The 12,076-nt window shown below is 39.3% G+C and overlaps 1 long non-coding RNA gene across 3 annotated transcripts in view; it reads left to right on the top strand.

Annotated features, from left to right (window-relative positions):
- The first annotated feature begins 2,023 nt into the window (after positions 1-2,023).
- The window catches only part of LOC147915382 (uncharacterized), a 76,337-nt gene continuing 66,284 nt past the window's right edge, over positions 2,024-12,076 (top strand). For 2 of the 3 annotated variants that reach the window (XR_015553974.1, XR_015553975.1), the window contains exons 1-2: positions 2,024-2,102; positions 6,322-6,375. This is a non-coding gene — a long non-coding RNA (uncharacterized LOC147915382). Of the gene's footprint in view, positions 2,103-6,321; positions 6,376-6,894; positions 10,659-12,076 lie in introns of those variants that run through there. The other variant, XR_015553976.1, reaches the window with a different exon arrangement.

The raw sequence follows: 12,076 nt of genomic DNA, 5'->3' as shown, positions 1-12,076 counted from the left end.
TATACAGAATTGATGGTCACTTTAGTTTGGCCTCTGGCTGAAAGCTGTACTCTTTAACTACCCTCCTCCCTCCTTTTATGTTTTTGATATCATATCCAACCTCTTTTTTGTGCATTTGTATCCATTACGTTCTAATCATTGGAAATAGATAATTTTTCCTATTTGTGGTCTTCTCTTTTCCCCTTAAATCAGTCCCTTTAACATTTCTTGTAACACTGGTTTCTTGGTGACAAACTCCTTTAATTTTTTCTTATCTGGGAAAATTTTGATCTCTCCTTCCTTTTTGTGCGATAACCTGGCTGGGTAGAGTATTCTTGGCTATAAGTTTTTCCTTTTAGCACTTTAAATATATCGTGCCATTCTCTTCTAGCCTGTAAGGTTTCTGCTGAGAAGTCAGCTGATAGCCTTATGGGGTTTCCTTTGTATGTAACTTGACATTCTCTTGCGGCTTTTAGGATTCTCTCTTTATCTTTAATTCTGGACATTTTGATTATGATGTGTCTTGGTGTGGGCCTCTTTGGGTTTATCTTGTTTGGGGCTCTCTGTGCTTCCTGTACCTGGATGTCTGTTTCCTTCCTTAGGTTAGGGAAGTTTTCATCTATTATTTCTTGAAATAGATTCTCTGCCCCCTTGTCTCGCTCTTCTCCTTCCGGGACACCTATAACACGGATGTTAGTGCGCTTGATGTTGTCCCAGAGGTCCCTTAGACTGTCCTCACTCTTTTTAATTCTTTTCTCTTTTACCTGTTCACCTTGGGTAATTTCTTCTAGTCTTTCTTCCAGCTCTGAATCCATTCTTCTGTATCCTCTACTCTGCTTTTGAGTCCCTCTAATGAGTTTTTCATTTCCAGTATTGTATTCTTCATTTCTGATTGGTTCTTTTTTATATCTTCCATTTCTTTGTTGACATTCTCACTGAGTTCATCTATTCTTCTCCCCCAGATCAGTGAGCATCCTTAACACTCTTAGTTTGAACTCTCTGTCGGGTAGGTTGCTCATTTCTGTTTCACTTAGTTCCTTTTCTGGGGTTTTGTCCTGTTCCTTACTGGGAATGTATTCCCTTGGCTCCTCATTTTGCCTCTTTCCCTGTGCTTGTGTCTATGTATTAGGTAGGTCAGCTTCGTCTCCTGCTCTTGAATAGGTGACCTTATGTAAGTGATGCCTTAGGAGGCTTCCAGTGTGCTTCCCTCAGTTCTCAATGTTCCAGGGGTGGCCCCTATGTGGGCTACGTGTGTCCTTCTATTGTGGCCTGTTAGCTCTCCCTATAGGCGACCAGGGAGGCTGAGTTATGCTCCTGGCCAGCTGTTGTAATGCTCAGCTGCTTGTAGTTGTTGTGGGCCCTTCAGTCTCTTTATCAGGTGTGGGGATCCCCAGCACAGTTGGCTGCAAGTTCTAATACCACATTTGTGTTGCAGTATTTCTTTTAAGTGAGTAGGCCCCCAGTGTGGCAGGTTGTTAGGCTCAGGGCCTTAGAATTGCTGTAAACCTCTAGCCTATTAGGTCTCTTGTCAGCTCTCTGAGGATTGCAGCTGGGTGGGGCTGGCCTCAGGCACAGGAGCACCCAATTGTTTCAGGTTTTGGAAGGTGGAGCAAACCTCCTATGTGGGTCTTTGAGAAGCACAAGTCTTCTGCAGCTGACAAGCCCTGTTGCCCACAGGTCCACACACACAGTCAACACAGTCCTGCCCCGTGTGAGCGCCCCGACCTCCCCAAGCGGACCCAGTCTCTCCACGGCAGGAGCCCCACACACTCCGCCACCACCCCAGACTCTCCACCCGCTCCTTGTGCACACCCTGCCCCGCTCAAGTCAGCTCAGTTGCCAGGCTGCAGAGGATCCAGTCACTAATCTATGCAGGCCCACACGTTGCCTGAGGGCTTGTTGTTGGGTGGGGCCAGTCTCCAGGGTGGGCTGCCTGCCCTGGCTGAGCTGGATTAAACCGGTGCTCTAGCGGGTGGAGCAGACCCTGGGCTAGCAGGTCTCAGGAGAACTCCAATGGCGTCTGTGTCAGCACGCCCACACCAGGCCACAACAATGGCCGCCGCCAATGTCCCAGTCCCTGGAGAGGTCTCACCCCTCACCGAGATGCACTCAGGGCCTATTAGGTGAGTCTCTTGTCACCGAAGCACTGTGCACCTTTCTTTCTGGTGATTTTAGGATGCTTTCTGGACGGGTGAGTTTGTGCCGTGGCCCTTTAAGAGCCAGTTTTAGTTTCTTTGTGAACCGGGTTTTCTGGGGGTGCTACCCAATGCTTTAGTAGCAGGCAAAGTCAGATATTATGCCGCTGGTCTCAATTGTGCTGGGTCCACAAAATGCCCACAGCGGGGGCGCTCCCCGGCTCAGGGCCCCGCGCCTCCAGGGATGCTGCGTACCTGTGCACTGCTCCCGGCGGTCGTGAAGCTGGCGGCTTGTGAAGGCGGCGTTTTTCCTCTCCAGAAGGGAGTCTCTGCCTCTTCTACCCCAGTTAGGATTGTCCGTTGTTGCAGGAGTTCCTCTTATCCAGTATTTCAGTTCTGTCTCAGGGGTAATTTTTCCACGAGTAGTTCTAAATTGGCTGTGTCCACGGGAGGAGGTGAGTTCAGAGTCTGCCTACGCCGCCATCTTGACTCCTCCTCGCCTGGACTATTTCAAATATAGGATATCTTTAGTATACATATATAGCTACCTATGTTTAATGTGTAAAAGAGTGATGAGGAGAAAATATAGCAAAATGTTAATACTGATTATCTGTAGAATAATGGGCGATTTTTATTTTATCCTTTATACTCTTGGTCTTTTCCAAACTGTCTACAAATAAGCATGCTTTACTTTCATAATAAGAAAAAATATATAATATAAATATTTTTATGTAATGGAATAAAGGCTAAGCATTTTGTTCTTACTCTTTTTTTTTTATTTTTATAGTTTTATCATTCAGTGAATTTTACTGAAAACACACTTTCTTTTGATTTGTAATAATGGAGCCAAATGTTTATTTTACTACAGAAGTATTATATGGCTTCCTTTATTTGCTGTGTCTCATTGTTTTTTAAAGCACTAATATACAATGGAGTATGGTATTCTTTCTATTTTATGTAACTATTTACAAAAGACCTGTGTCCTAGATGCTTCTGTAAAAAATATAGAGCCAGCCAGGCAACAGATCAACCTTGATTTTTATATTAACAAAAGGGTGAATGAAATATCATCATCCTGAATTTTAACTGCCATTTATGAACTAAATGGTTCTTCAGCAAGTAAATCTATAAGCTGCAAGGCAGTAGTGCCCACCACAATGAGAACACATTTCTTTTCATATGAAGATATTGACATAGGATTAAATGTGGTATTATAAATTAAGATGTTATAGATGTATAATATGTTGTGGGGAAGGACTGCTTAGAAAAGTAACAACAGTATTACACAAAATTTAGAAAGATTGTAAATATTCCTATGTCTAAAAAATATGAGTATACATGACATCTTTAAATGTAACCCATGTTAAACATGATTCATATGGTGTAGAGAGGAAAGGAGTTTATATCTTAATTTCAAATATCTTGGATTTCAGAGAAGAACAGCATCAGGGAACCAAAAGACTATCTCTTGTTTCATCAGTGTTTAATACTGAGAAAGAAGATGGAATATATTCTTTCTTTACTCTCTTCCCAACTACTTACAAACCCAGCCACATATCTCAAGCAAACAGAGTTTTACGTGAGCCTCTTCATTGTTTCCATCATGCTCTCCAGCACACATTCAATCAGTCTCCTCTCCTATTTTGGAATAAGCAGTCATGGAATTTTGCTGAAAATTTCTTACTGTGCCTTCGAGATTAATTCTCTCCGTTAAGTGAACACGGATGGAAATAATTAACCTTTCACTTGGTATTAACAGAAAAAAGTAGAATTTCAGTAGCACTAATCTACTTTATAGGCTATTACTTCTATTGTCTCCATCCCATCTCTGTTCCCACATGTGACCATCTGGTTCACAGAATGCATCAGTTCGTTTGTGTCATTTGCATGACTATGGGTCCAAAGAGCATAATAGGAGATGAAGGAAACCTTGCACATGTTGGAAGGAGAGAGCTGAGTTATGTACCCCAGGAGTTCTCATTTTGGTTATTTTTGGAAAATACATGGTATATCACTCCTGGGCAATGTGATTGTTAAATCGCTGTTATGACCTCAGAAAAGGAGTGTGGGTACAGAAATTGGTGTTAAATGTGCTTATAGTATTGTATGTTCCAATAACGTGTGAGATTTGATAAGCATTAATACAACATCCCCTGACTTTACTACACATCTACTGTAATCATGGGAAATGAAATCTACATAATACGGTGCCTGACATTAAGTAGTAGATACCATAATCCTACCTTATATGGAATCTTGAGGACCTCTTGGCTCCTGTAACCCTCTATCATAAAGAGCAAGAACTCTGGATTGGGACCCAGAAATCTGTGCTTTGACAAGCCCTGCAGAAGATTCTGATGCACGCTCGAGTTTGAGAGCCATGACCATAAGCCTTCAACTATTAACTCCAAGTGATGTTTCTTCCTAATGTCTTAGATCCACCTATACTGTTTTTTATTTCTAACCTCCTGTTCCTTTTGCTTTTCCAGATATTCAACACCTCTTCTGGGAAAACTGGAATAATCCCTAACAAATTTTTCTGCTTTGAATATCCACTCCCCACCCTTGACTTTTTAGTCTTTCTTAAACATCCCTTTCATTATGGTCTCTTACTTCAAACTCCCAGAGTTTTCCCACAGCCACCTGGCTGAAGTCCAGTTGTCCTAACCGTGTTCTTTAACACTCCACATTGTACAAGCTTCTCACCTAACTTAACTTATTTCTCCTTTCTGCCCAACTTGATTCTCACTCTGATGAGGCTTTTTTTTCTTAATTTCAATGTCATTCCTTGCACATATTTTTCCTCTGTCCTTTTGTATATACTCTTCTTCCAAGTCTAAATCATTCTTTCTTAACCCTTTTCTATTTTGAAATCCTAATCACTTTCAAAGTTCGCTTCCTTCAGGAAAACTTCCCCATCACCACATCACAAATCGATCTCTCCCTTATTGTTCATTTTTCTCCTCTGACAACTACTTATACACTGTCTTGCATTATTGTGTACATGTTGTCCCCATGAACAAAATTTCGATTTCTACTTCTTTGTGTGTTTTCACCCAGTGCCTTACATGGCACAGACTTGTGTTCAGAAACTGCATTGGACTTTGAATAATAACTCCAAAGTTTTGAAAAATAGATAAAAGGCTTGTCTTCAGCTAGACTATTATTCAGATGATTGTTTCTTGGTCATAATTCCTATACTAAGTGAAAATTACTATAGTGTTTTGGATGAAGGTAACTGTGCAATGAGAAGTTATTCTCTGTAGAGGCAGGGGAGCTGTGATCCCCAGTGGTAGTGAACAGCTCTGAGAATGACTTACTGGATCAGGATAAGGAAAATGGGCACTGTTTTACAGTGTGTAAGGGTGTTGAAAATAGTCCAGAGACACAAAGATAGTGTTCTTTTTTTTTGTCAATGATATTAAGACCAAAAAGGTAAAAAAGAAAATTGATCTCTTTCTGCTTGCCTTTGCTGCTGCAGAGGAAATGTATTTTGGAAAAGGAAAAAATTACATCAAATATATAAGCCCTATGATAAAAGAAGTCCTGACTGTAGATTCCAGACAAAGCCTGACTTGTTGTATAATGTTAGTCAAGTTACTTTGTGCTCTGATTCGCAGAGTTTCCACCTATCAAATGAAGATCATAATGCCTTTTCCTTGGGATTATTGTAAAAATTCAGGGAGACAATGTCTGTTCTTGGATCAGAGTTTGGAAAACTAAATCCTTGTCATTCTGGGGCTAGTTGCAGGACAAGGTGTGAAGTGTGAGGCACTAATCATACCAGGGAACATGACGGCCTTTATTCCTATATTCTTCAACCCTCCCCTACTATTGGAGCCCCGACCTCACCGGAGCTATGAAGAGAAGGAAGTTAAATGCTTGAGCAGACACGAGGAAAACAGCATGGCTCCACCTGTATTAGGAATGATAGGTGTTCTCTCTGGGTCTCCCTGGATACAGAAACACCAAGGTCCATTTACTTTTAAAAGACATCATTGCATAGTATCTATAGATTTGCTGAGTGCCTGCCATGTGCCAGGCAACATGCTAGGTGCATTCATATATATTATCTCATTTTTTCCTTGTCACATTTCCATGATGTTGGTAGCCCAAAGAGGAAAGTCGAAAAAAGGTAAGTATATTTCCTAGCAGAAAAACAGATATATTTTTTACTTCAAAGATGATGTTCTTTCTACTCTACCAGGATGCCATTCTGAATCCAGCATGACCTAGCAGAAGGAGCCACATGCAAGAGAAGGTAAACTTATTCTTATTGTATGGAATATTTAATGCAAGTGGGAACTGCATTATTAGAGCCCTCAGTTCCCTATTTTATTTGGGATAAGATATGCAATTACATATAGGCTAAAAATATTGAAGAGTGGAAATCAATAAATATGACACATCCATGCCTAGGATATAGTTTCACAAAACTGTCAAGCAATGGAACATCCACTGTCTTCTGATCTAGCTTCAAGAATAACTGGCATAGATCACCCCATCACACAAAGTACTGGGTCTTTTGCTCCTCCACTGTTCCATCAGGTATGTAGTGGTCTTGGGACATCAGAGGTGTGTCCTCACATAGTGGTTGATCAATTATGATGGAAGCATGGGGATAAGCATGAGATAGGTCCTCTAGTTCATCCATTAGTCCTAAGCACTTACATGGAGTCCCTCTCACATACTTCATTTGCGTATTGTCTCCAGAATGTTCCGGGCCTTAGAATATAATCAAATATCCTGAACCTATTTCTTTTTCCTATTCTGTCCTCAGGTCCTACCAAGACTTGATTTTTTTAAGGTCCTTATGAAAAGAGTTCCTTCATGACTTACCTTCTGCAAAAGAGCAGGCAATCCATTCTAGAAGAGATTGATGGCCCATTTAGAAAGGCTCAATTGCTATAAACACAGAGCAAGTCTTTTGTCCAGCTTCCAGAGAAGGTGGGGCAAATCCCTGCTATTTGCTTCTGATGCTTCACCCCTCAAAAGCCTAACAAAAAGGTTTCCTACTATAGCTACGAAAAATAAAATACAAATTAAATTCTCAAGGCATACCATAAGACAAGCCTTTGGCAGTATGCCCTGCTTAATTTATATTTCAACAGAGCCTATTTTTCCATATTAAAATGAACATAGAGAAATCAGAAGAAGGAAAATGAGAGGAAAAGATGGATGAAGTAGTAAAAAGAATCCAAAAGGACAAATTCAGGTCTCAGATTAATAGTGTATCTATGAAATTTTATTCTGTCAGTGCTTAATTTATCTGTATACTAGTCAAGGCAAACGCTTGATACTCCAACCTTGAAATTTCAGTGACTTAACAGTAAAAGCAAAATTTTTCCGCACATCACAGTTCAATACACATCAGCCTTTGGGAAATGTGGGGCTCTCTGTTCCATGCAGTCATTCAGGAACCCAGATCCAGCTTGTAGCTTGCTATCTATAAGAATCTCAGATTCATCAATTATATTATTTGCTTTTGGCAAAGTGAAAGAAAATCAAGCACAAGTGGAGAATATATCAGGAAGTTTCTAAGAATCAGGACTGAACGAGGCACAATCACTTTCTCCCACATTCCATTGGCCAGAACTCGGACACATGACCTCATCTACCTGCAAAGGAAGCTATAAATGTAGTTTAATTGTACAAACAGGAATAAAAGAAAAAAGTTTGAGGAAAGCCAGTATTGTCTGTGTAACAATTTGGGACTAGAGCTAGGAATGGTTTCCCCACCAGTAGTACCCTGGGGAATCTCCAGCCAATCTATGAAAGTCTCTGGTTAGCTTTCTTATATTTGAATAGCCATGTGGGAAAAGTAATTTTGACGCTCTTTTGTACTTTGTATAAATACACAAAATATATTATTAATTAATTTTTTGAATGTAGATGAAGAGGTTTTTATGTCAAATCTTACAAAGTTGATGATACTATGAAACCATTTGATAGGTGTCTACATTTGTGTTGACTTACATATTTAAGAGATTTTCATAGGAAATTATACTTTGGAATGTATGTGGAATCAAATTTTTTTACTAATAATTTAATAACTTTAAACTCTATCAAAAAATAAACAAAAACCTCAAAAAATTGGTTTGTTAATTTCTTCCAAAATATTTCCTTTAAGTAGAAATAGAAAGGGTTACTGTGTGGTTAGTGTAGCAATTAAAAAATCCTTTCAGCAAAATATATTTTCTTCTACTCAGTCAAAAATACATAATAGCAAATACTCAATAATTAATTATAGCTCAACATCATGGCAATAGTTAGTTTGCTGTAATTTACCCATACTCTTCTAGGTTGTCAATACAAGGCACTGAAATAACCCTAAACATGTTATTAATGCCATGATGAATGTTATGTGCATAGAGGTGTATAGGTCAGGGTTTAACCAGAAAAACAAAACAAGACAGTAAGGTAAACCAAGAGATTCCAAAAGCAAGAAGCCACTCCCACTCCTAGAATGAACAGACAAAGGGAAGAGATGGCGTTCCCTGAGCCTTGTGACCAAGATCACTTGGTGGAAGCTGGAAGCATAGCAGATATGCCAGTAGGAGCTGGAGATGTGGAGTGTTTGAAGCCAATGCTCAAGAACCTACTCGAGGCAAAGAAGATGGGAGAGAAATGCTTGGCTTTTTTTCTCTCCTCACCCCCCACAAGGTCCTGCCTATGTAAACTATTGGCCAAACACAACCAAAGGGTGGCTGACAGACAGATTGGAAAATGCTCAACACCCTCTTTTCCCCTGATGATACAGAGGACAGGGGAGTGAAGACGAATGCCTCCGAGGGCAAGTAGGCCTGGGGTCAGCAAATGTAATGAATGTACCAAGGGAGACTGTGATTTATATTCTCCATTGATTTACCTTACTCAGTGCAAAGTGATGGCCTCTCTCCACGTAGCTACTTAAAGAACACTTGCCGGTCAAAAGGATTCTAAATCCTTCCAGTCATGTCTTTGGGTAAAAGTCATGTTCAGTTTAAACAAATTGCTATCTAAGGTTCCAAAACACATCTTGGAAGTTTGACTTCTAGTTTTGTGTCCTTGCTGGAGAAAAACAAAATAAAACAAACCAAAACTGAAGTAGTTGGACAAATGTATTTAGATTCAGCATGTAGAAAGTCTTCTCCAAAAATATCTGGGAGATGAACATGGGAAAGAGATTGTGTTCCTTGAGAATCAAAGTGGCACATACTTTCAACTAAGTGTCAAACTGACAGAACAAGCTGATAAGCCCTGGGAATGCATTCTCCAGTCAGTAAGTAAGAATTACGTAAATAAATCCCCACACTTCCTACACATCTCTGAAAAATCTATAAACTTTTTTTGGAGTTAATTCATAAGAATGCAAATAATGTAAAAAAATAAATTTCAGACAGGCAGCTCTTTGAAAGGTGATAGGAATGAAACCAAAGTAGCAGAAATAAAAGAGCTGGGTGCAGAGAGAGTCTCAGGGCAGTAATGAAAATGACACATTTTCAACCTAGCAGTGCTAAACTGTATTAAAGAAATGTCTAGAAACATGTAAAAAGGTTTAATAGTTCATAAAAATAATTAGGGTTCTCAGTAACTTTAGCCAAATGGATGTCATAGAAATTCTCTAAGGATGGTGTCTAATGGGTACTTTGTGAAAGGCTGGTTTTTCAGAAAGGAGTTTGGTCTCATGGAAAGAGACTGAGCTGTATGGCCAAAACAACATAAAATTAAAATTCTGATTCAGGCATCTGCTAAATGTATGGTTTTGGAAAAAAGACATTTCATCACTTCAACCCTCAGTTTTTTCTTCAGTGCAAAGGGGAAATTTTTCCTCGTAGGTTTTGTAGTAAGAATTAGCGATAATGGTTATAATGGACCTGACACATAGTAAATCAGTGTTGTATAATTCTTGGTTATAATTATTATCTTATTATTTGAGTATTTGCATATCACACATTGACAAGCTAGCTTTTTAATATTACAATTTCCTTCTCAACAAGAAAAATATTATACCTTCTTGGAGAAGCACTTCAAAAATGCAAATACCCTTGGGGACAGTTACTCCATTAAATTGTATCTGTGAACATCGTGATTATTTTTAACACCTCTGTAAAAGATTGATTGACAGCCACCTAAGAGCAAGTTTGGGAAGGGTCATTGGGTGGAAGAAAGAGGACTTAGGGAAAGTTTTATTTCATGTATTAATTGAAATGCTTGTCAAAAGTGCAGGCAAGTAAGTGCCATGCCCAGCATGTCAGAATCCAGGAATCTGCATATTTAATAAGCAAGCTAGTTGAATCTAATTTACATGGTACAGGATCCCACTTTGAATATCATTGCTTTAAAGACAATATGAGGAGTTGTCAGGCAAGAGAGATTAAGCCGGGGTGGGTGGTCATGCCACATAGACTACGGCTCCTTCATGCAAGACTACTGGATGCAAGTTTTGCTAACCTTCTTGGTTGCGCTATTTCATTGCTAGGTAAACAAGAATAGGCCGAGAGTAAGCCAAAGGTTTACACAGCTTGATTCTATAGCAGTGAATCAGGAAATCCCTTAAATACTAGGCCCCGGGGGCTGGTGGGGGTGGGGGGGATATGTATAATCACATATTTAGAATTACATTTGGCAGGATAAAAAAAAATCATTCTCTGCAAAGTATATTGAATTTATCAATGGAGGTAGCCCAGATTACCATGGAATGGGCAGCCCTCACTTTGGGTAGAAATGGAGGGTTTTCACAGGCTATTATAGCCCTGACTCACACCTGAGAATAGTTAATTGTGCTTCTTGCTGGCCACTTGACCTTGACTCTTCCTTCCTTGTTTTCTCTATTTCTGACTTCTCTCTTCTACATTTTGTACTCCCCTCGTCTGCCACCCTCTCTTCTTATCTGTCAATGACTTGAGTGAGCCTATGGCTACAATGGGCGTTGACCTCTCCTATACATCCCAGCCTAAATGGCAAACAGGTTTAACCTCAGGCTTTATAATTATTAACAGTTATAACAACTAATAATAAAAATCATGATTGCTTCCTCAATTCATACTTCTGCTGCTACTAGGGACATAAAAAGTAAATGAAAAGATATGCTAGGAAAATTAAAAACAATTTTTTAAACGTAAGGGATTATTGCTCCTCTTATTATCTCATGTTATCCCCATTAAAAACTTGAAAAATATAGAGGTTCATTGTTGTAACAGCATTCTTCAGGGCCCAGATGATGAACCACCAGTAAATTCACACCAGATTCAAAAGTAGGACGCATTTGCTGGTTGTCCTTTCTCCTCTATATGTCTTTCTGTGACCAAAAATCTCAACTGCCAAATCATAGCATAAATATGCAAGCTTCCTTTATTGGTAGAAGTCCATGAAATGTGTTCCTCCTGCTCTTTCAATTTCTGCATATGGAGTTGAGTACCTTGTTCTTGGATCCAGTTGACAGTCAAGAGAAGTACACTGTTCCATAGATCAGCCTTAGTTAATCTCATTGCTTAAGACCTCGGTGATTTATGGAATCAGCAAGGGGCTAAGGCCTAAGTTATTATTTAATCTAATTTCATGGACAGCCCTCTTTTCCTCTTGGTTCAGAGGTGCTATGAAGTATAAAACTTGAGCTGTATATCAATTCCAGTTGATGCAATTCAGTAATTTGATATACCACAATCAGTTTCACAGCTGATTCTCTTGCTTGCCTAAAATCTGGAGAAATAGAAATTTAGTGACTCTGGTTCTTAGTAAATAAGAAGCAAATATAGAAGATCTACACTGAAATATAACTTATATTAAATGTTGATAATGTTTGTTAAAATCCTTAGATTCAAATATAGCCACTAAGTTTTCCTCCTTCATAGAAACATAAAGGTTTCACTATGGCTGAAGTTATAGTAATAAAACTACCATTTATTGAGTGTCAGATGCTAAGCTATATATATTCATTTATTCTTCCCCAAAACTCTATAAGGTGGTACTATCAATATCTC

The sequence above is a fragment of the Ceratotherium simum genome, chromosome 13, assembly GCF_057802395.1.
Source record: "Ceratotherium simum simum isolate JZ-2026a chromosome 13, ASM5780239v1, whole genome shotgun sequence".
NCBI lineage: Eukaryota > Metazoa > Chordata > Mammalia > Perissodactyla > Rhinocerotidae > Ceratotherium > Ceratotherium simum.
The sequence above is the reverse complement of the archived record's forward strand: the minus strand, read 5'-3'. Positions and strand labels throughout refer to the sequence as shown.